Here is an 18,893-nt window from a genome sequence, read left to right as displayed (position 1 = left end):
ATAGGAATGAACATAAGCAAAGTCGAGACAGTCGTAGATCTTCAAAAACCGATCCAGCTCTCATGATTCTTCCTTGTCTCAACCAATTCATCACCAACCCCTTCCTCATCCTATCTCTCACCTTTTATCCTTTGTTTTGCATTCCGCGTGCCAGTTCCATTCAACTAAATCTTCCCTCAAATACCTTCTATTTCCCCTCCTCAGTTGCCTCTGTACTTTTCTTCCAGCTTGCCGCAACTTCCTGTTCACTACCGTTTCATGTTCCTTTCCTTTGATTGATAGCTCCGAAACCCAAGTCATTTTCCCTGGCACTTGTTATTAGCCTTTCTTCCTACCAAAATCCAAAATTCAAAATGAAGGCCCCAACAGTGAGTGTTACCTAGAGACAAAGAAGACACTCACGAAAATACAATGTCAGCTAAAAAACATCAAGCAATTGGAGAATTAATCGAGAAACAAACTCGAGACTACTAGGAAATATTGTGGAACATTGATTCCAAAAGGTTGGGAAACTTTTAGTTGCAACTACACATTGCATAATCTCAGCTACCAATGAGGCCAACTACTCACTGGAACTGCACAATGCACAATCTAGTGAGGCTGACTGCTCACTAAAAATGCATAATGTACGTAATATTTAAGCTGGGTTATTGGCTGGAACTACACATTCATAGTTCCAGTGGGTAGGCTTGACCACTGCTTCCTAGGATTGCACAAAGAAAAGATGGGAGCTTGTGTGGACAATCTCTACAGAATTCCTTGAGGCAAGGTAGATCTTTGACTACAGGCAATGCATAGAGTATGTTGGGAAACACATGATAGGGGCTAAGACAGCCCAGACCTACTAAATGGAAACCTAAAAACATGAATGATTGAGTGTGTGTGTGTGAAGCTCTTGCAGATCTGAGTCAAAATACATGCATGCAATTCAAGAAAGTGAAAAAATTAGTCAAATGGATAAGCCAAGAAGCTTATGAAGATAGTCTCTGCAATGACAACCTTTAGTGCAGAATCAATGTTATGCGTGAGACACTATGGAAAGGTAATACAAAACTTGAAACAAAACTTCTACGAGATAAAACACATTGAAATGCCAGTGGTCATTCAATAAAACCAACGAAATAATAGTCATACAATTTGAACACTAAAAAACGATAGAAATAGCGGCAAAAGCCATGAAAAGAAAGACCCACTCGGAAAAGTTGCACTAACTATGTCGAAGACTCCTAGATGCCTCGGGAATGCAAAAGCTGCAAGATTGAATGTGAAGAATGAGCTCTTAGCATCATTTAAATATATTTGGTGAAATTAGGGATTATGAAATGCATGCCATAAATCTATGAAAAAGCAACACTTGGCGAAGAGTTTGTAAAAAAAATTGCATGTAACTCCTGCTGCTAAAGATAGATCCCTAAAATCTAGGGATGCTTTTTCAAATTTTTCTTTTTTTTCTTTTTCAGGAAAAGATGTCTGACATGCAATGAAGGATTGCGCAGTCCTGGAGGTAACCTGGAAACCTACTGACACATGCAATGGACAACCATTGAGGGAAAACTTTTGTGTTGTTTCTGGGCTAAGTAGCCTTGGCTGGCTGGCTATCTCTACGCAATTTTCCAAAGTAGTGATGATAGGCTTCTCTATGCATTTCTAGAGAGTAGTGCAGCTGGGAAGTTTTGCACAATTCTGGAGAACAGCGCAGCAGGCTTAGAGTGCTCTCTGCATTTCTATAGAGCAATGCAACTGGCTAGTTTTGCACATTTTTGGAGGGCAGTGCATTTGATCTTGCCTACTCTATGCAATTTGGAGAGTGGAGACAAGTGGCTGGAAGTGATCATTTGTAGAGAGAAGTGCTAGCTTGCCTGCTCTATGCAATTTACAAATCAAGGTTGGTTCTCCTTCTCTGTGCAATTTCTAAGTGCAGTGAAGATGCCAAGCTGCTCTATACAATTTATGAGGGGAAGATAGACTGCCCTTCAAGATTGCATAGTTTTTCCCGACAACCGATTGACTACATGTGAACCAAGCGCTGGATGTGCTTGTGGTTGACCGATGGGACAAGTGAGTGAAAACAAGTTATTAAATGATAGATGAAATCAAATAAACCCGAGTACCTAATCAATGTAGGATAGTTGCGATGATTTCTAGAAGGGAGGCTCTAAAATGAAGTGAAGGAAAAAATTTGGAGGATGGTTGTTATGAAACCAGCTCAAGAAAAGATAGAAAAGATAGATCAACGCCTTAGAATTCAGCCTTTTCGAGGGGGCAACCTCCTTTACATTACATAAATGAACAATTCTTGGATGATTCAAATGAAAAAACCTCCTTTCTATATATAGGAATCTAAGGAGTCACAATATAATCCAGTTGACCTAACAATAACAATATAAAGCCACAAAAATAACAATAGAGGGATTCTATGGGGCACAGTAATAACAATATGGGGGCAATAGGGGCACAACAATATTAATAAGGGGTATCACTACAATAGTAATGGGGTAATCACTAGTATTATAGGGACCCAACATGTCCTCAATGCTTGAGTAGTTCTGGATACTTCTGCATAAAATTCTCATCCTCCCATGTGGAATCTTCAGCGGATAAGTTCTTCCACTTGATAAGATACTCTGAAATTGATCGATCTCGTAGTTGTCGAGTTCTTGTTTCTGTGACTGCTTCCGGTTCCAATATAATTTTTCCTTCCTCGTCAAGTTTTGGCAATATTGTTTGAACTAGGAGCTTGTTGCCTGTAACCTTCTTTAAACATGAAACATGGAAAACTGGGTGCAATCGAGAAGCTGCAGGAAGCTCCAATTTGTATGCCCTAGTACCAATGTTTTGCAACACCTTGTACAAACCACAATACTTTGGTGATAATTTATTATCCTTCTTAGCTTGCTTGAGGGACATTTGCTTATATGGTTGTATCCGTAGGAATACCCAATCACCTACATCAAAACTTCTTTCACTGCGATGTTGATCGGCCTGTTGTTTCATTCTATTCTGTGCCAACATGAGGTTATCCTTTAAGAGTTGGAGGACTTGTTGTTGATGTTTGATGTGATGTTCCACTGCCTGAACCTTAGAATTTTCTCTTAAATAATGATGTGATGGATGGTGGTTGATACCCATAAAGTGCCATAAATGGGGTCAGTTTTGTTGTTGTATGGAAGGAAGTGTTATACCACCATTCAGCCAGAGGCAACCATTTGACCCATTGTGTCTATTTATCAGATACAAAGCAATGAAGATATCCTTCCAAACATTTTTTTATTATCTCAATTTTCCCATCAGATTGAGGATGATAAGATGAGCTATGAGCTAACTGAGTACCAAGACAAGAAAATAATTCTTTCCAAAAATTTCCCGTGAAAATGGGATCTCTATCACTTACAATAATCTTTGGGTTTCCATGTAGCTTTTGAATTGTTTCCATAAATGCAGTAGAAATTATACTGGCTTTAAATGGATGTGATAATGCACAAAAGTGTGCATACTTGGTAAGTCTGTCAACTACCACCATGATGACACTCTTTCCCTCAGACTTGGGTAAACTTGTGATAAAATCCATTGAAACCTCCTCCCAACATTGGCTTGGAATGGATAAAGGTTGTAATAGACCCGATGTCTTAATTGTTTCAACTTTATTTTGTTGGCAAACCAAACATTCCGCCACAAACTTTTGAATATCTGATTTAAGGCAATCCCAAAAAAATTCCTTCTTAACCCTGTGGTAAGTTTTTAAAAATCCTGAGTGCCCTCCTAAGGGAGAAGTGTGCAATTCCATAAGGATCTTTTGTTTTAGTTGGGAATTCTTACAGAGGTATAAGCAATCTTTGTACCATAACGAATCATTTTTCCACCTAAATGTATCAGATGCACTGGAATCTTGTTGTAACTTTCAAATAAGTGCCCACACTTCTTTATCATTCTTCCATTCCTCCCTTGCTTCGTTTATCCAATCTGGTTGGATAATAGAAATGGTGCACAACAATGCTTCCACATCCTCATCCTTTCTTGAGAGTGCATCTGCCACCACATTTTGCTTCCCTTTTTTGTAGATGATTTCAAAGTCATAACCCAACATCTTTGTGACCCACTTTTGTTGCTCTTTAGAGGATAATCTTTGTTCTAAAAAGTATTTAAGGCTATCATGATCCGTTTTTACCTTGAAGTGTATTCCCATTAGGTAGGGTCGCCATTTCTTAAGTGCATGGAGTATTGCCAACATTTCCTTCTCATAAATAGCTTTGCTTAAAAACTTTCCCTTGATTGGATGACTTTCAAAAGCAATGGGTCTTTCATCTTGCATTAGAACAGCACTAATTCCATTTCCTGAAGCATCACATTCCACAATAAAGGTTTTTGTGAAGTCCGGTGTAGCTATGACCGGTGCTTGGAACATTGCCTCTTTAAGATGTTCAAAGGCCTTTGTTGCTTCTGGAGTCCACGAAAATGCATCTTTCTCCAATAATGTTGTTAGAGGTGCTATTGTTATCACCCCATGAAACTCACCTAGGTTGTATATCAGTGATGCTCAGGAACATTAAAAATTCAATAGTTTTGTTGGATAAAATTATGGATAAATGGGAGATGTGCAGCACCTTTAAGCCAGATAACCACTCCTACTATGATTTACCCTAGACATGGGTGAAGACCCCCAAACTACAAGGCTTTCAACCACCAACTACTCACAGCTTAAAGTAAAAGTGATGATGGAGAAGATTGATTGCTCCAGCAGATGCACAAGGCTCTGTGATGGCCAGCTGCAACCAGTTAGAAGGTCTGCAAGAGTACTATTCCATATACAGAGAGGATGACATCTCTCTGGTACTAGAATAACAACAACCGGCAAGCAATTTTCAATGTACCACTAAATTTTAACATAGAGGTGGGATGACAGCCCCTCAAATGCCAAATATTCACAGCACATCAACTAAATTCAAAGCAGGCAGAGCCTAGAACATAGAAGAAGTGAAAAGCGAACGGGTGATAGCAAAAGAAGCTTGTATTAATGGAAATCAAGACCAGAAGCTGAAGGTCTCATAGTATTAACAGTCTCCAGAAGTCGAAAGGCTACAATAAGCTCTCATTCATCAAACACTCATCAAATCCAATTACATCTGAGTTCTGAGTATATATAGTGTTACAATACAAAACATCTCTATTAAACAATACGTGGAGGAGCCCATAAATGGCCACGAACAATATTCATATTCAGAAATGGGCCTCTGATACAAATCTGCCTGAGTTTTAAATAGATTTGACCCTCTCTGGCTCTGTGCGGTCCTCCTTGGGTAAGTGGAACGAAATATGGGTGAAACTCATAACCATTGAATGCTCTATCTAGATCTGTGGTGTCCTGTTTCCTCCTCGGCCATACTACTGATTAAATGCTGCTGCTAAATCATTAAATGGCTCAATCATGACTGTTTTGGCTTTAAAACAGTGAAACGCTGCCCAAACTATTCATTCCCGCCCATCACTGCTTCCATGTTGACTTTTAAAAGGCTCAGGCATGGTTTATTCACTATCGGGTCCGCCTTTGGCTCGCAATTCACATTAAAACAGGCCCCTCCTTTGTTTTTTGATAGTTGACAAATACATGAAAAACTGCCTCAAAACCACGAAAAATGGCTTTGGCAAATTTGAAATATATATATATATATATATATATATATATATATATATATATATATATATATATATATATATATATATATATATATATATATATATATATATATAGCTAGTACCCTTTCGGATCCGAAAATCCATCACAATCGGCGCTTGCCACGCATCCTTTATATATCTTCGTATTTCACAATACACAAAAAACGCGCTCGAAACCATTGAAAATGGTTCAAGCGTGGATTTGAAATTTTATGCAAAATGATTTATAAACCATCGGGTCTGACCCATCGGGTCCAAACTCCATCGCAATCGGCGCTTGCCACAGGCTTCCCTTTGTAATTTCTTTATATAAAGAAATTACACAAAATACATTGAAAACACTAAGGGTGCGGATTTGAAAAAATATGAAATGGAGTTTTGTGCGGTTGTCGAGTCCGACCCATCGGGTCGGAGGTATGCATATGTTTAAAGCTCCACCCCCTTCCATTGTCGATAGCGACATTGTTGCAGACCCGCACATTTATCAAAAGGGAGTTAATACTACTGTCGGGTCCGGCCCATCGGCGATCGCTCATATATGCAAAAGTCCATGCTCCATTGAAACGCCGATAGTGATATGCCGATGCGATATCGGCGATCGCCCATCAGCGATATAATAAAGCCCCTTTGGTAATTCCTCCATTGCGATACGCCGATAGCGATATCCGCGATCGCCCATCGATGATCTATCATGTCACTGCTACTGCCATCCCCATCCTGCGATATGCCGACGTGATCTGGACCGTTGATCGGCCAAATCCAACGACTGAGATTGAAGTGGATCCTTAAGCCTGTAATCTTGGTTTTATATGGTTTTTTGGGTATTTTCACCTCCCGATAGTGTAATTCTGCCCTCCAAAGGGCTTTTCTCTTGCAACTTTTTTTGATCGGTGGGTAGCTTTTTGCCATAATTTGAGGATTTGAACAACAAACATGGATATTGGGCATGATTACAAATATATTTGCAGCCTTTGAGAGCATTTTGAATCCATTTTTGATCCTTTTGCATAGCAAAGCTAACAGATGTTATTCTCCCATAATTCTTAACAAACTTGCGATAATACCCTGTCAACCTGAGAAATCCTCGCAGATGCTTTATGATGTGGGGATTTTCCATTCCTTAATGGCTTTAATTTTGCTAGGGTCTACCTTAACTCCTTCATGAGATACAATATGAGCCAGATATTCCACCTCCTGGACTCCAAAGAAACATTTGGATCTTTTTACATATAATTGTTTCTCCTCCAATAGTTGTAGCACCCTGTCAACATGTTCAACATGATCCTTCCAAGACTTGCTGTAGATTAGTATATCATCAAAAAATACTAACACAAATTTTCTAAGGAATGGTTTGAAAATTGAATTCATCAAACCTTGAAATGTTGAAGGTGCATTGGTGAGGCCAAAAGGCATGACCAAAAATTCATAATGACCCTCATGAGTTCTAAATGATGTTTTCAGAACGTCTTCAATCTTCATTCTGATTTGATGATATCCTGAACGAAGATCCAACTTGGTGAAGTAAATTGATCCGTGCAATTCATCCAGTAATTCATCAGTGATAGGAATGGGGAACTTATCTTTAATAGTGAGCTTGTTGAGCTACCTATAATCCAAACACATGCGCCATGATCCATCCTTATTATGCACCAATACTACTGGAGCAGAGAAAGAACTTTGACTCGGTTGAATTATACCAGCCTCTAGCATTTCTGCAACCATACGTTCAATTTCACTCTTTTGGACATAGGGATATATGTACGACCTGATGTTTGGAGGAACACTTCCTGGAATCAGATGAATTGCATGATCATGATCAAGCATAGGTGGGAGACCTTTGGGAGTCTCAAATACCTTGGAATGATTGTCCAGGACTTTTTGGAGATCTGGAGAAATAGATGATTTCGATGTGGAAACATCTAGCGAATATAATTGTGCAATTACACCTCTTTGCTCCTTTTTTAGAAGCTTTGTCATACCATAACAGATGATTATCTTTCCTGGTTTCCCTGCAATACCCCTTAATTCAACTTCCTTTCCTTCCATCGAAAATTTGATGAAAACTTCTTGAAAATTAAAAGCTATTGTACCCAAGGATTGTAGCCATTGGATTCCTAGTACAACATCAACACCTCCCATTGGAATGGAAAGCATTGGGCTAGTCAATACATATTCTCCCATGGATAGCTTGATATTATGGCACTTTCCAGAGCAATTGTTCCTCCATTTTCAATCATCACTTGACACTCTGGTGCTAGATATAGGAAGCAATTCAATTCTTTTTCTACCTTACAATGAATAAAATTGTGGGTGCTTTCTAAATCAATCAACACTATTACCTTTTTCTTCTTGATTTGTCCTTCTATCTTGATGGTTTGAGGAGTGGTAATTCCTGCCAATGCATTACAAGATATGGTCGGATTTATTTTTTCTTCATCTTGGCTTTGTTCGTGGAGTATATCCTCTTCTTTTGACCTTTCTTGCTCCTTTTCTTCTTCCTCTTCACAATCTATGTAGAATAATTTCTTCTCAGCACACTTATGACCTTTAGTGTATTTGCTATCACAACTGTAATAAAGCCCTTTTTCTCTTTTTTCTTCCAATTGTTTTGGTGTCAACCTTATAGGTTGTGGAAGACTAGGGGCAACAACATTTCCGTCTTTATAGTTGTGAGTGGTATGCTTCCTGGTTGCCATAATTTTGCTTTCCATTTTTCTGGCTAACTTGAATGCCTTCTCTAATGAATCAGGTTCCCAAAGGCAAACATCATGTTGGATATTATCCTTTAAAGACCCTATAAACACATCAATCCTATGCTCCTCTAGAATATCTTTTACCTTTATGTTCAATTTTTGGAATTCCTCAATGTGCTCCATTATTGAACCCTTTTGTTTGAGACTTATCAATTGGCTAAAAAAAGTGTTGCTTTTTGTATCCTCATAATGTGCTATCAATTCTTCCGTAAAAGTTGCCCAAGTGATAAATTGTTTACGAGAGCAAAGCCATTGATACCATACAAACTGATTTGGTTCCAAATATAAAGTTTCCATACGTACCTTTTGTGTGTTTTGCACATTATTGAGATCGAAGAATTCCATCTGTAATATCCATGCGGTGGGATCCTTGCCATCAAACTTCCTCATATCGATTTTTGGAATATGGTGGGTCTTCGATCCAACATTAGAGTCTATGGAATCATGATTAACATTTTTTTTGTTCACAGCATGAGTTTCCTTTACAACCTTTTCACCATTAGTAAGTATTTCTTGTAGAAAATTTGTCAAATCTGTCTTCAAATCTGCCATGTCTGTCTTCAAATCTATCTTCAAATCTACCATATCTCTCTTCAAATCTGTCTTCAAATCATCCATCTTAGCTTCCATGCCTTTATCTTATCTTCCACGGCATTTATCTTAGATTCCACGCCATTTATCTTAGCTTCTGTTAGCTTTTGTGAGTGTGACATTTGTTGCACTTGTTCTTGTAATTTTGATATATCATGTAGCATTTCTTCCACTTCTTCATGAGTCATGCTAGAGCTTTCAGGTTTCTTACTAGGTGTTTGCATTTTCTTTCCTCAGGGCATCAGTTACCGATAATAATGCTTTACTATGCCCTTTGAATTCCTTCAAACCAAGCTTACGCAAAAATTTAAAAAAAAAACTACACAGCTTTTTTCACTTTGTAGAAGCCTGATATCGAATCTGATGTATCTATGTAATTTCAGATCCTCCAATTCTGAAATTGCGACCTATAGTATCCTTCTGTGTCCTCTTTCCAATGCCACAAGTCTGACCCAAATTAGATTCTCCAAGGAAGAGTTATGAAAAACCTCCCACAGTGACTTGATTATAGACTAGTTCAGTAGAGCGAACTTGTATGATGTGCCACGAGTCACTGTTTTGACCTTTGGATCTGAAAAATGCATACAAGAAACTAAATTCTGTCCGATTTCTGTACCTTTTGACAAAATTTCAATCCGATCCCCAGAGAGAAAGTTATGACGGTTTTCCCCAGGTCACCTGTTTGGAATGTAATTGAGGAGCCTGCAAAAATACCAACTTCCTCAAATCATATCTCCACAAATATAGTGCGAAAAGCTCTGAAATTTGGACCCGAGGTTCAGCGCGATTTCTTCTCAAATGGGTTTTTTTTTCAACTTTTGAAACATTGTAGAAAAAAAATTATAGCGAAAATGCCACAATGACCTATTTGGAGCAGTGAAACCCTAGAATCCAAAGCTCTGATACCAAATGTTATGAAACCAGCTCAAGAAAAGATAGAAAAGATAGATCAACACCTTAGAATTCAGCCTCTTCGAGAGGGAAACCTCCTTTACATTACATAAATGAACAATTCTTGGATGATTCAAATGACAAAACCTCCTTTATATATATAGGAGTCTAAGGAGTCACAATATAATCCAGCCGACCTAACAATAATAATATAAAGCCACAAAAATAACAATAGAGGGATTCTATGGGGCACAGTAATAACAATATGGGGGCAATAGGGGCACAACAATATTAATAAGGGGTATAACTACAACAGTAATGGGGTAATCACTAGTATTATAGGGACCCAACAGTGGTTGTATCCGCTACAACACGATGTTCATTTTTTTATTAGTGCTAGTAAACATAGAGAGATAATTTTGGTTATCAAGGGTGGGTTTGATCACATCTTTATAGTATCTTAGATTCCTTTTATCCTCCATCTCCTTATCATCCCATGATGATGTCCTCCTTAATTCCCCAATGGTTGAGCCAATACTTGGCATCCTTATGTCATCCAAGATTAAGGCAAAGGTGGGGGTTTTGACTAAAGTTAGAAGAAATTTTTGGGAGTCTCTTGGATTCCATGTTGTAAATATTCTTATTATACATCAGATATCTAAACATAGGCTTACTTTAGATGCATGACATGCCAACTTGAATCAAGAGGATAGGATATGGAATATTTCCCTTGAGCTTGAGGTTGTAGGTTATGAATTTCTTTTGAATCATCTCAATATTTCTCCATGGCTCTCTGCATATACTAAAACCCCAAAATTCACATCCGTATAAGACAACAAGGGTGACGAAAGTCTCAAAGTGAAACCTTTTTTTACTCCAAATGCAGATATTGACCGACTTAGAATTTTTTTCAAGATCATAATAAGCTTTCCTGCCTCCAATAATCATTTTCCTGATGTTATAATTTGAGTTAAGCTGATGAGGAAAGTTAATACCCAAATATTTGTAAGAAGAAACCTACTCTAGGAAATTCTTATCGTAGACAAAACTACCATGGGTGATCTTTTCAGATTTAATGATCATGACTTTAGTCTTGTCAGTATTAACTATCATATCCATCTTGGAGCAGTGGACATGAAGATTCTTAAGCTACTTATCGGGGTCATCATGGATTTTTGTAAGAAGAATGATATCATTAGCATAAAGGAGAAGAGTAATGATTACAGCAACAAGCTCAGTGCCCTTGCAACCTACAGTTTCCAGACACTCCTCTAGCTTATTGATGTATATGCCAAAAATGGTAGAGGATAGGGGACACCGTTCCTTAACGCCAATATTTCATTTAATATCTTTAGAAAAATCTTCATTGGTCTTAATCTTGGAAATGGTAGTCTCGTAGAGGCAGATCATAGCAATCCTTAGTTCAGGAGGAGCCATGATCTCTTCAAGTCTCTCCCAAAGCTTATCTTGAGGAACTGTGTCGAAATATTTTCTAAATTCCATAAAAAAACAAAGGATATTGGTTTTACTATTGCAACATTCCTCTACAATGATCCTAAGAGTGACAAGATGGTCAATATTCTAGTTATGTCTCTTAAAACCAACTTGCCCTTTAGCTGTTTTACAATGGTTTTCAAGCCAAAGGATAAGCTTCTTTTCCAAAATGAGCCCATATAGCTTGCCTAGGATGTGGCTAATCATAACAGTCATGTAGTTAGAGGGAATTCTTTTCTCCCCATTTTTAAGGATAGGCACAATAAGGCTTTTAGTCCAAAGCGTAGGGAAGCCATGCTTTACTACCAAATTGAGATGCTTGTGGAGATGAGTGATGAGGATAGATCTTCCCATTTTAAAGATCTTAGTTTGGTATCTTTCAATATCTTTATATTTCCCATTAGCAAGCTTAGTAATCCCAGACTCAACATGTTCTAGAGAAAATATATCTTCCGTAATAAGAGTGTTTAAGATGGTTCCAATGGTGTCTTGAGAGTCCTACAACTTCTTAAGATAGTTTTCCCAATTTTCTAAGGGGATATAATGATTATCTTTAGTTTTACGAGCAAGCACATTCCACCAGAGCTTTCTGGGATCAACCTTAAAGAGGTGGGGAAGATGCTCTTGTCTCTGATGAATATATGACCTCTTCTTCCTTTTGATGAAATATTTGTATATACTAAAATTCTCTAGCTTAATGATTTCATTAAGAGCACATCTTATTGCTTTCCTGGCAATTTTACAGTCTTTTTCGTACGAAGGATTGGAAGTTCTATTATTCTTCTTACATGAAGTCTCATTATAGAACTTGTTAATGGTAGTGGAAAGAGTAGTAGTAAAATGGTAATAAATTTGATCAATGTTGTTATTATAAGTCAAGGAGCCTAAATCCCTTTCTAAATCTGTTAAGAAAGGTCGACATTACTTCCATCAAAGTGAATGTGTCTTTTGATTTCATTGGTGTCCTACATGTGGGTGGTATGCATAACAAGATTGAGGGATAACGACAAAGGTATGCGGTCAGATTCAGGCTTGTACTCATTAAGTAGATCAAATTTTGTAATATGGTTGATGACATGGGTGTCAGAAATCGCATAATCCATGACACTGCTACCGAGCCCATGGAAACATGACATCTAACTGAAGGAAGACCAGTTGTTAATACCATTACAAATGATGAGGCCTTGGGAAATACAAAGTTTGAGGAGCTTTGTTCCAAATAGGTTCTCTATAATTTCATCAGATTTTCTCTTGAATCTATTAGGTAAGTCACCATCTTCATCACGCCATAAGGGGTTAGGGTTAGAGTTGTTACTTAACATAATAGCTTGGTTAATAGCTTGGTTAAAGTCCCCAAGAAAATGAATATTACCTTCATTCCTTAGGTTATAGATGTATTTTTCTAAGGTATTGAAAGGAAGATTCTTATCCAAGTTGTTTTTCTTATAGGATGTAGAGTTGATATGAGCAAAATAACATATTGCAAGAAAGATCCTATTAGTGGTAGAATCAGAGATCTCAATCCAAATGTACTAATTGAAAGGGTCGATTTTATGAAGTCAGATGTGAGAGGAAACAATCTTCCTTATATAATAGGATATACTACCAAAACCCCTCCGGGAGGATTTCTTATTCCAAGCTCACCAAAGAGTGAATATGTCAAGGTGAGGGACCCTAGATTCCTCATGTTCCCAAGTTTAAACTAAAACAATAAGATCAATATCACTTGGGATCCAACTTAACGTAGGACCCTTACATCATGAAAAATTATGACAATTCTAGAAGAGGATCCGGATTGATGTTAGTCCCTATTTGTCACTCGTGTTTTGGATTCTATATTTAATAATAGCTTTCCTATTCCTAATGATTGCCCATTTCCATTCTCTTCTTTCCTACTTGACCTTTTGGACTTCTTTTGTAAGTTCAGCTTGGTCTTATGGAATGAGATCTTCATTTATAAATATTCATGTTCCTTTTAGGCTTGGGTATTGCCTGAGTATATCTAATTTATGGTCATTACAATTGATCTTGACGTAGATTAGTCTGTGTTTATGCTCAAGTAACTTTCCTAACCTTATTACTTATGTGAGATAAGTTGTTTGAATTTGAGATTTTTTTTAATTGTTCTTTTAATATTTCTAATGTGTCTTCATTGTGTTGTTCTTTTATACCAATAATTATCATGTGTAAGGCTTTTTTGCAGTGCTCATGGTTGAGTACAATTGATTTATTAATTTCCTCTTTCATGGGTTTAATATCTAATTTTTTATCTGTGTTATTTAGAGATGATTTGTTATGTATTTGTTCTTTTAGATTTTTAATCTCGCTTTTTAAGGTGTAATTTTATTTAACCATTGATCTTTTACTATGTTCTATTTCTTGAATTCTACCTCTCATTCCTTGGAGTTTAGTCTCGAGTGTGATTATTTGATTTTCTAGCAATTTGTGGTTATTGTCAAGAATTGTATTTAGTTCTAGTTTAAAATGGTTGTCTCTTTCTTCTGTTTGTCTTTCTAAAGATTCAATGGAGTCATAAAGACTTTCTAGGGTAATTTTACTTGGTCTTCCTTGCTGGTGGGGGACTTAGAAGTGTGAGGTGATGTACTCATAATGTAAATAAGAAAAACGTAATAAGAGGAGAGAACCCAACTCAAATATAGATGACAAAGGTTTTAGAATGGCATATATGAGTGGCAGAGGGAGAGGTGTAACCAGCCAACTCTAGTACCATGTTAAACACAGATGTAGAAGACATGATATGAAAGATAAAACATGAATTACATTTACTATTCACATTGATTTACATTTATAATGCATTGACATGACTATTGGATTCATATTCAAACATCTCTTGGAATCCCTTTGATTTTTCAGCTTCACACCATAACCCTTAGTAGATTAGGTGTTCAGTAGTTCTAAAGCATGTGCATAGTCCTATTAAAGTATTTACAACCCAAGAACCATACCTAGTGATAAAAAGTGCTAATTGTACCTATATAACTAGTTAGAGGCTAAAAAATCCCTTGAAAGGTCATTTGTAGTGGTTTAAGGTCACATTATGTACCCTTACTACAAGCTTCCTTTAGGGCCTAATTGTTCATTTTAATCCCCTAACAATATGCAACATATAAATATTGATACTTAATGTTAATAATGTTGACTATCCCCATTTAGAGAGCAAGGATATCCTAAATATATCCTTTGTAGTTTTCGAGCATGTTTTTGGTATTGGAAGCTTTCATCAATACCTATTCAATCATGTCCATTGACTCAAGTCCCATACCTAATACTAAGAATCTCCTAATGATGTCCATATTCCTAATTAAAGGTCAAATATGCCCTCAAGAGTTCATATATGGCTCTTTTAGATGTCATTTATGACCCTTGAGCCCTAGAAGCTACCTAAAACCTTAAATGGTTGAATTTTGTGGTTTAAGGCATCATGTTTGGACTTTAATTCCTAAAAGTTTTTTTCTTTTCTTAGCTAAATATTGGGTTCTCCCAAAAACACATTAAAGCCTTTAGACCCATACCTAATGGTAAAATTGTATGAGGGTGTTAACATCCTTTCTTAAAGTCTGAGGATACCATCTAGAGGTTATTTGTGGTGCTTCGAGAATTTTCATGGTTGTAGATGGATTAGATATTTCACTACGGTCTAAATCATGTTATTCTTATCTATATCATTTCTATTACCTTAGCACACATGTCTATAGTTCAAAACCACCTAGTGGCATTGATATCCCCAACCATAGAAGGATAACCTTAGGAGGCCATGTGTCACTATGGAAGTTATCCTTCTTGGCCGTAAATGGATAGAAGCACTATTTAGGGCCTAAGGCTAATGTCTCAACCATTAAACATTTCTAGAGCCTTAAAACCCATACCTAGTGCTCATTTATGGTATGTGTATACCTATTTAGAAGAAAAATATAGTTTTCAGAGGTAATTTACGATCGTTTAAGGTATCTTTCTTGGCCTCATAAGCCTATAATATTCCTATTAAATCAATGTCATCATTGTTTCCCAAAAAATCTCCAAGGTCGTGAGACTCATACTCAATGTTCAAAAGTTCATAATGATTGAGTCAAGAGGCTCATTCTTCAACCCAGTATGAGGAGATGTGTAAGTATGTTTGTCCATCTGTGGTCGTTTAAACTAAAAATTATGTTAAAAGTAGAAAAATGATGACATCAATAATAATAATAACAAATGAATATGTTGTAAAGTAATTAAAACTTAAAAAAAATGTGTGCGTAAGATGTTTAAGTCTTATACTTTTCAAAAATATTTCAACAAGAGATTCAAATAAAACTATTTGAAGATTATTCTTAACTGATTTATGTATATAATAACTTCATATATATTATTATTTTTATTATCCAATTTTAGGGTCACGGCCAAGCCAAACACCAAATTGGTGTATGGTACCCCCTTGTTTGTGAGACAAGGGACCCACCTCCACTCAATGATTTGATTGCTAAGTCTACGAAGGCATACATACTCTACCCCCCTCTCGTTTTCTATATATAGAAAAAAAATTGTTAAAATAAAACTATTTAATGATGTATATAAAAACATATTCAATGTGGATTATCAATAAATTATTTTAATATGAATTAATATTGACATATACATAAAAATATATTAATAATAAAAAACCATATTAATTTACCTGATAAAATGGCTTGATGTACATGTTAGATAAAATATTTTAATTTCAATTACATATGTATTGTATATCGTTAAAGAAAAATTATGTATATATCATGAAAACATTATTTTTTTTATGGTTACAATGTTTATTTGGTTCTATATATACTCTATTTATCATTCAAAAATACAATTTATACAATGAAAAACAACATATTGTATTTTTCAGTATAAATAAGTTTTCATATCAAGAAATTTTATGCCTCTCGGTTCAAGTTAGATCCGTACTTAAGATGGATCTATGCTGGTGACTGTTAGTGTCAGTCTTTACAGCCTTCCTCCAGTGATCAAATGTGCTCTTACATAGTGATTTTGAAGTGTCAAGGTCAAATTTTGTCATTTCAAAGAGTTTTCAAGCAAAATTTGGTCACTAGGCATTAGGTCTAGGGTTTGCCCAAATGTCAGTCCATGTCACCATTCAGCTGAGTTTATCATCATTCGTAGGGTTGTCATTATCATGTCAGTGTCTAATGGGTCATTTGATACCTTGTTCATGCTTCAGTTGCGCCCAGGCAAGGTCATTTCCCTCTCCTAGGTTTTTGAAGGCAATTTCTCTTGGATGGTCAAATCACCGGCAAAACTTGTTTCCAGATGTTCATACACCTTCCCCTACCCTTCACCTACCTTATCAAACACTTCCCAACACTCAGATCCCCCAAATTCCTCATTTTTGCACAAACCCTCGTTTCTAGCTACAACCTGGCAATTTTCTAGGTTGGGCCTGTGTTTCACTCTTTTGAACCCCTTCCTCTCACTCAATCTCTGAGATTCCACTTTCCCCTGCTTCCTAACATCCCTCCCTACTCCCAAAAATTTCCTCAAGAATTTAGAAGCCCCTTATCCCCTTCATTTCGCTCCATTTCGACAAAATTCCTTGTTTCACACATCGGGGCAAGTTTCACTCGAATGATGTTCCAGAGCAATAAAAGATGCATTTTTCTAAACTGAGAGAGGTTTTTTTCCAAAACATGCCAAGGAAGAGAAACCTCCTTCACTTTTTGCACAGGTGTCATGGTGTGAGAGAAATGTCAAGAATATCGTTGCCTCAGGAGAATCAAAGGCACCTCTGAAGTGACCTTGGTAAAATCCAGTTTTCTCCTAGCTTTGTTGACCAAATGACTTGCTTGATGGGTAAAACGATAACTAGACACAAAGAGCTTTCCAGTGAGCTATCATGAGCTCAATTTGGGGTTGAGGAAGGCATTCAAAAGTTGACTGCAACAACACTCTTCCTTGAGGCAGCCTCATTGGGCACTTTTTCACCAGTCTTGGGAGATTTGATTTTTGAAAGGTCAAATCAACTCCAAATTGAAAAATTCCAGTTGGGTTTGAAATTAGACTCAAAGACCTTTCCAACGAGCTATCCTGCACCCAATTCCGACACCGGGAAGGCCTCCAAAATCCTCCTGCAAAAGCGCGACCACTCGAGCAGGGGCGCGACCACTCAGAGGCTCTCCTGCAGTGTTAAATTACAACGTGCGCGACCACTCAAGCAGGGGCGCGACCACTCAGGCTGTAAGTTCCAAATTGACTCAAATTTCCTCCAAATTTGCAAATTGGAGTGAGGTAGGCCTCCTAAACATTTTAAGTGATGGTGCCATGGATTCAATGATTGGTTTTTGCTCATGTTCACCATGCAAAAAATTATCAAAAGATAGGTTAAGTGACTTGTTGTTTTGCAAGCTTATGCTAGGGTTTGTTTGTTTTTCAAGGTTCTTTATTCCTTTGTTCCCTCCATTTGTTTTCCCATTATAAAATCACAAATGTTAAAGTGTTGTTGTTATCAACTCATTTGCAAAGAAATGCTAAAACCCCAGCCCAATTCCATGAAACCCAAATCCCTTCTAAACCCTATTCAAACCCTAGTTTCCCTCATATATCATGCTCAAACCCTAAACACTATTGTACACAGAAAAAATATGTAAAAGGCATAGCAATGAATGAAAACAAACATAGTGAAAAGAAAAAGAAATCGATGACAGAGGCATGCACAAAACAGAGCAAAAATGTAACTTGCATAGCCTAGTACAAAAACAAAAGAAAGGACATCTTGCTGCACAAAAATCAGAGGTTAGTAGCTATATGGTGTTCATGCAAAGAATATCAAATGTACAACTGCCATGTTTTCAAAAGGAGCAGTTTGCTGTGGCTAGGGTTTGCACAATGACATGGTATTCCTCCCTAATCCCTAAACTCTGTTTTCCCTTACCTTTCCCCTCATGAAAACCCTAATTCAATTGCTCATTAATCCTCTAAAAATCCCTATGCAATTGATATCCCTTCCCTTTTGTTAAAGCATGTAATTGAAACCCTAATTCACCCATGACAAAAGCAAATATGAAAGCTACCAGCATTGTAAAGGAACGGCTGTTATGAAATATGGTTGGCAGCATTGTTAGTAGTTTTCCTAGTCCCAAACCCTAATTCATTTATCCCCTCATTTCCCTAATTCCCTTGATACAGTCCCTCTCCCTTCCATTGCAAAATTTTCACAAGAACCCTTCCCCTCCCCTTGTGATCAAATAAACTAAATCACTGTTTCCCATTAGCATCCAAAAGCCATTTTAAAGGTCGAAAAAACAGAGTATGCTCATGAATGACATTAAAAGCAAAATAAAAGGAGCAGCCTGTAAAATTGATTGTGGTTGATGCTACCCCATACCCTGATACTGATGCCCTCATTTCCTCCATGATGAAGATTTTTATTTTCCTTTCCCTTGGTGCTCAAAATACAAATTTTCCCTAATAAAGTATTGATTTGCAAATGATGAGAGATGAGAT

The sequence above is a fragment of the Pinus tabuliformis genome, chromosome J (assembly GCF_031772625.1).
Source record: "Pinus tabuliformis cultivar Carrire ecotype Pingquan chromosome J, CPIR1, whole genome shotgun sequence".
Classification (NCBI taxonomy): domain Eukaryota; kingdom Viridiplantae; phylum Streptophyta; class Pinopsida; order Pinales; family Pinaceae; genus Pinus; species Pinus tabuliformis.
This window is presented reverse-complemented; position numbering follows the sequence as displayed.